Source organism: Lichenostomus cassidix, chromosome 25, assembly GCF_008360975.1.
Source record: "Lichenostomus cassidix isolate B80296 chromosome 25, HeHo_3.0, whole genome shotgun sequence".
In the NCBI taxonomy this organism is placed as follows: Eukaryota; Metazoa; Chordata; class Aves; order Passeriformes; family Meliphagidae; genus Lichenostomus; species Lichenostomus cassidix.
In genome coordinates, this window is record NC_139505.1 from 3723461 (window position 1) to 3729460 (window position 6000).

Here is a 6000-nt window from a genome sequence, read left to right on the forward strand (position 1 = left end):
TGGGAATTGTCAAAAAAATTTGGGAATTGTCAAAAAAATCTGGGAATTGTCAAGAAAATTTGGGAATTGTCAAAAATCTGGGAATTGTCTCAAAAACCCAGAAATTCTTGGGAAAAAACCTTTAAAATCATCAAAAAACCCCAGAAATTCTCCCCAAAAATCAGGAATTGTCCCAAAATCCAGGAATGATCCCAAAAAAATCTGGAATGATCCCAAAAAAACCTGGAAAAATCCCAAATCTCCCTGCTGAGCTCAGAGGCCTCTGGGAATTTGGGAATTTTTCCAGGAACCACAAAGATCTCTTTGTTTGTTTCTTTTCCACCACAAAAGTTGTTTTTTTTCCCAAATCCTTGAGGCAGAAAAATCGGGAAAAATACAAATAAAGCAAAGAAAAATGAGTTGAGCTTTTCCAGCCTTTCTCCTGGAGTTTTTTCCAGGGTTTTTTGGGATTTTCTGGGATTTTTCAGGTTTTTTCAAGATTTTTTCCTGTTTTTTTCAAGATTTTTTCCCAGTTTTTTTCAGGATTTTCCAGGTTTTTTTCAGGATTTTTTCCAGTTTTTTTTAAGATTTTCCAGCTTTTTCTGGGATTTTTTTCTGTCCTTTTCCAGCCTTTTCAGGATTTTTCAGGATTTTTTTCCAGTTTTTTTCAGGATTTTCCAGGTTTTTTCAGGATTTTCCAGTTTTTTTTCAGGATTTTCCAGGGTTTTTTTCAGGATTTTCCAGCTTTTTTCTGGGATTTTTTCTGTCCTTTTCCAGCCTTTTCAGGATTTTTTTCCAGTTTTTTTCAGGATTTTCCAGTTTTTTTCAGGAGCTTTTCCAGCCTTTTTTCCAGAGTTTTTTCCAGGTTTTTTTGGGATTTTCTGGGATTTTTCAGGTTTTTTTCAGGATTTTTTTCCAGTTTTTTTCAGGATTTTCCAGGTTTTTCCCAGGATTTTCCAGTTTTTTTTCAGGATTTTCCAGTTTTTTTTCAGGATTTTCCAGCTTTTTCTGGGATTTTTTTCTGTCCTTTTCCAGCCTTTTCAGGATTTTTTCCCAGTTTTTTTCAGGATTTTCCAGGTTTTTTTCAGGATTTTTTTCCAGTTTTTTTTCAGGATTTTCCAGGTTTTTTTCAGGATTTTCCAGCTTTTTCTGGGATTTTTTTCTGTCCTTTTCCAGCCTTTTCAGGATTTTTTCCCAGTTTTTTTCAGGATTTTCCAGCTTTTTCTGGGATTTTTTTCCATCCTTTTCCAGCTTTTTCCAGACTTTTTTAGGATTTTCCAGTTTTTTAAAGGATTTTGCAGTTTTTTTAAGATTTTTTTCAGGATTTTTCAGATTTTTTCAGCCTTTTCCTGGATTTTTTTCCAGTGTTTTTCAGGATTTTCCAGCTTTTTCTAGCCTTTTTCAGGATTTTTTTCAGCATTTTCCAGGATTTTCCAACCTTTTCTGGGATTTTCTGGGATTTTTCAGGTTTTTTTCAGGATTTTTTTTCCAGTTTTTTTTCAGGATTTTCCAGGTTTTTTCAGGATTTTTTCCCAGTTTTTTTCAGGATTTTCCATCTTTTTCTAGGATTTTTTCTGTCCTTTTCCAGCCTTTTCAGGATTTTTTTCCAGGTTTTTTCAGGATTTTCCAGTTTTTTTTCAGGATTTTCCAGCTTTTTCTGGGATTTTTTCTGTCCTTTTCCAGCCTTTTCAGGATTTTTCAGGATTTTTTTCCAGTTTTTTTCAGGATTTTCCAGGTTTTTTTCAGGATTTTCCAGTTTTTTTTCAGGATTTTTCCAGTTTTTTTCAGGATTTTCCACCTTTTTTCAGGATTTTTTCCCATCCTTTTCCAGCTTTTTCCAGCTTTTCCAGGATTTTCCAAGATTTTTCTGCTTTTTCAGGATTTTTTAATATTCTTTTCCAACCTTTTCCAGGTTTTTCTGGGCTTTTGGAGGATTTTTTTCCCACTTTTCCAGTTTTTTTTCAGGATTTTCAGCTTTTTCTAGACTTTTGGAGGATTTTTTTCCATCATTTTCAGGTTTTTCCAGCCTTTTCCAAACTTTTCTAGGATTTTCCAGCATTTTTCAGGATTTCCCAACTTCTTCTGGGATTTTTTTCCAGGATTTTCCAACCTTTTCCAGTTTTTTTTTTCCCCCAGCCTTTTCCAGGATTTTTTATTAGGATTTTCCCAGATTTTTTTAAAGCTTTTTCCAGGAATTTCTAGGTTTTTTCCCAGAATTTTTTTTCAGCCTTTTCCCGGATTTTTTCCAGAATTTTCCCAGAAGTTTTAAACGATTTTTCCAGGATTTTCCAAGATTTTTTTAAAGCTTTTTCCAGCATTTCCCAGGATTTTTAATTAGGATTTTCCCAGAATTTTTTAAAGCTTTTTCCAGGAATTTCCCAATTTTTTTAAAAGCTTTTTCCAGGAATTTCCAGTATTTTTTCCAGGATTTTCCCAGATTTTTTTTACGCTTTTTCCATTATTTTCCAGGAATTTTTTTCCCAAGACCAAACCCAGGAATTCTCCTCCTCCTCCCCAGGGAATTTTAAATCCCAAATTGGGATTTTTAATCCCAAAAAAAAAGTGAGGAAAAACAGCTGGAAAATCCCCAAAAAAAGGAGGAAAAAATTCTGGATTTTCCCAAAATATTCCCCAAAAAATCATGGCAATATTTAGGATTTTTTTCCCCATTTTTTCCCAATTTTTTTAGCATTTTTTCATAATTTTTTCCCAATTTTTTCCCACTTTTTTCCCTTTTTTTTCACAATTTTTCCCAATTTTTTCCCAATTTTTTCCCCAATTTTTTTCCAATTTTTTCCCCATTTTTCCCCAATTTTTCCCAAATTTCTGTCTCATTCCTAACTCCAAATGATCCCAAATTAATTATCCCAAACCACTTCAAACGGAGCCAAACCCAGAGGTAAATTAACCTTAATTATCCCTAATTATCTCTAATTATCCCTAATTAATTATCCCAAATTATCCCAAATTTTCTTTCCCAGCAATATTTAGGAATTTTTTCCCCAAATTTTGACTTAATTTGGATCCATTTGGGGTTAAATGATCCCAAATTATCCCAAAAATGATCCCAAAAAATCCCAAATTTTCTCTCCTGGCAATATTTAGGAATTTTTTCCTCAAAATTCTGCCTTAATTTGGAGCCATTTGGGGTTAAATAATCCCAAATTACCCCAAAAATTACTCCAAAAAATCCCAAATTCCCCCAAAAAAGATCCCAAAAAATCCCAGAAAATCTCAATTTTCTCTCCCAGCAATATTTAGGAATTTTTTCCCAAAATCTTGCCTTAATTTGGAGCCATTTGGGGTTAAATTATCCTAAAAATGATCCCAAAATATCCCAAAATGATCCCAAAAAATCCCAAATTCCCCCAAAAATTCTCCAAAAAAATCCCAAAAAATCCCAAATTTCCTCTCCCAGCAATATTTAGGAATTTTTTTCCAAAATTTTTAGTTAATTTGGGGTCAAACCGAGGGAAATTTGGGGTTAAATTCTCCCAAATTACCCCAATTTTTCCCAAAAATGATCCCAAAAAATCCCAAATTCTCTCCAAAAATCCCCAAAAATAATAAAAAAAAATCCCAAAAAATCCCCAAATATTCCCAAATTTTCCCTCCCGGCGATATTTGGGATTTTTTTCCCGATTTTCTCTCCCCGAGCTCGATTTGGGGTCAAAGTCCAGGATTTGGGATTTTCTCCTCCCAGCTCAGCTCAGCTGCAGCTTCCGGATTTTCCGGATTTTCCGGTTTTTCCGGATTTTCCGGATTTTTTCTTGGAATTTTTCCGAAGCTGAAAAGTGACAAAGTGACAGCGAGGGGGAGGGGAGAGGCGGGAATTCCCCAAAAAATGGGGAAAAATGGGAATTTCGGGGGGAAAAATGGGAATTTCTGGGATTTTGGGGAAAAAAAGGGAATTTCTGGGATTTTCGTAACGAAAAAATGGGAATTTCTGGGATTTTTTCTCAAAAAAAAGGGAAAAAATGGGAATTTTGTAACGAAAAAATGGGAATTTTTGGGAAGTTTGTAAAGAAAAAATGGGAATTTCTGGGAATTTTTTCCCTAAAAAATGGGAATTTCTGGGATTTTCATAAAGAAAAAATGGGAATTTCTGGGAATTTAGTGAAAAAAAAAAGGGAATTTCTGGGATTTTTTCCCCAAAAAATGGGTTGGAAAGGGAATTTTATGGGAAAAATGGGAATTTCTGGGAATTTACTGAAAAAAATGGGAATTTCTAGGAATTTAGTGGAAAAAATGAGAATTTCTGGGATTTTTTCTCCAAAAAATGGGAAAAAATTGGAATTTTGTGAAGAAAAAATGGGAATTTCTGGGAATTTAGTGAAAAAATGGGAATTTCTGGGATTTTTTTCTCAAAAAAATGGGAAAAAATGGGAATTTCTGGGAATTTTGTGAAGAAAAAATGGGAATTTCTGGGAATTTTTTCCCAAAAAAATGGGAATTTCTGGGATCTTTTCTCCAAAAAATGGGAAAAAATGGGAATTTTGTGAAGAAAAAATGGGAATTTCTGGGATTTTTCCCCAAAAAATGGGAATTTCTGGGATTTTTCCCCAAAAAATGGGAATTTCTGGGAATTTAGTGAAAAAAATGGGAATTTCTGGGATTTTTCCCCCAAAAATGGGAATTTCTGGGGATTTACTGAAAAAAATGGGGATTTTTGGGATTTTTTTCACCAAAAAATGGGAAAAAAATGGAATTTCTGGTAATTTTGTGAAGAAAAAATGGGAATTTCTGGGAATTTTTTCCCCAAAAAATGGGAATTTCTGGGAATTTAGTGAAAAAAATGGGAATTTCTGGGATTTTAGTGAAAAAATGGGAATTTCTGGGAATTTTTTCCCTAAAAAATGGGTTGGAAAGGGAATTTTATGCCTAAAAAAGGGAATTTCTGGGGATTTAGTGAAAAAAATGGGAATTTCTGGGATTTTTCCCTAAAAATGGGAATTTCTGGGATTTTTCCCTAAAAATGGGAATTTCTGGGATTTTTTCCCTAAAAAATGGGAATTTCTGGGATTTTTCCCCCAAAAATGGGGTGGAAAAGGGAATTTTATGGGAAAAAAGGGAATTTCTGGGAATTTTTTCCCCAAAAAATGGGAATTTCTGGGATTTTTTCTCAAAAAAATGGGAAAAAATGGGAAAAAATGGGAATTGTGTGAAGAAAAGATGGGAATTTCTGGGAATTTTGTAAAGAAAAAATGGGAATTTCTGGGAATTTAGTGAAAAAATGGGAATTTCTGGGAATTTTTTCCCCAAAAAATGGGAATTTCTGGGGATTTAGTGAAAAAAATGGGAATTTCTGGGATTTTTTTCTCAAAAAAATGGGAAAAAATGGGAATTTTGTGAACAAAAAATGGGAATTTCTGGGATTTTTCCCCCAAAAATGGGGTGGAAAAGGGAATTTTATGGGAAAAAAGGGAATTTCTGGGAATTTTTTCCCCAAAAAATGGGAATTTCTGGGATTTTTTCTCAAAAAAATGGGAAAAAATGGGAAAAAATGGGAATTGTGTGAAGAAAAGATGGGAATTTCTGGGAATTTTGTAAAGAAAAAATGGGAATTTCTGGGAATTTAGTGAAAAAATGGGAATTTCTGGGATTTTTTTCCCAAAAATGGAATTTCTGGGAATTTAGTGAAAAAATGGGAATTTCTGGGATTTTTTTCTCAAAAAAATGGGAAAAAATGGGAATTTTGTGAACAAAAAATGGGAATTTCTGGGTATTTTTTCCCTAAAAATGGGAATTTCTGGGATTTTCATGAAGAGAAAATGGGAATTTCTGGGAATTTAGTGGAAAAAATGGGGTGGAAAAGGGAATTTTAGGGGAAAAAATGGGAATTTCTGGGAATTTCACAAAAAATTTTAAAAAAGGATTGGGAGAGGAAATTTAAAAAAAAAAAATTTGAAATTATTTTTCCTTTTTATCACTTTAGGAAAATCCAATCCTTTCCCTTTTTTTTTTAAAATTCAGGATATTCCAATCCTTTCCCAGTTTTTTTTTTTTATTTAGGAAAATCCA

The 6000-nt window shown here is 33.2% G+C and overlaps 1 long non-coding RNA gene across 1 annotated transcript in view; it reads left to right on the plus strand.

The window, feature by feature from the left end:
* Positions 1–6000, plus strand: part of LOC146427372 (uncharacterized) — a 52135-nt gene that overhangs the window by 591 nt on the left and 45544 nt on the right. The window lies entirely within an intron of this gene.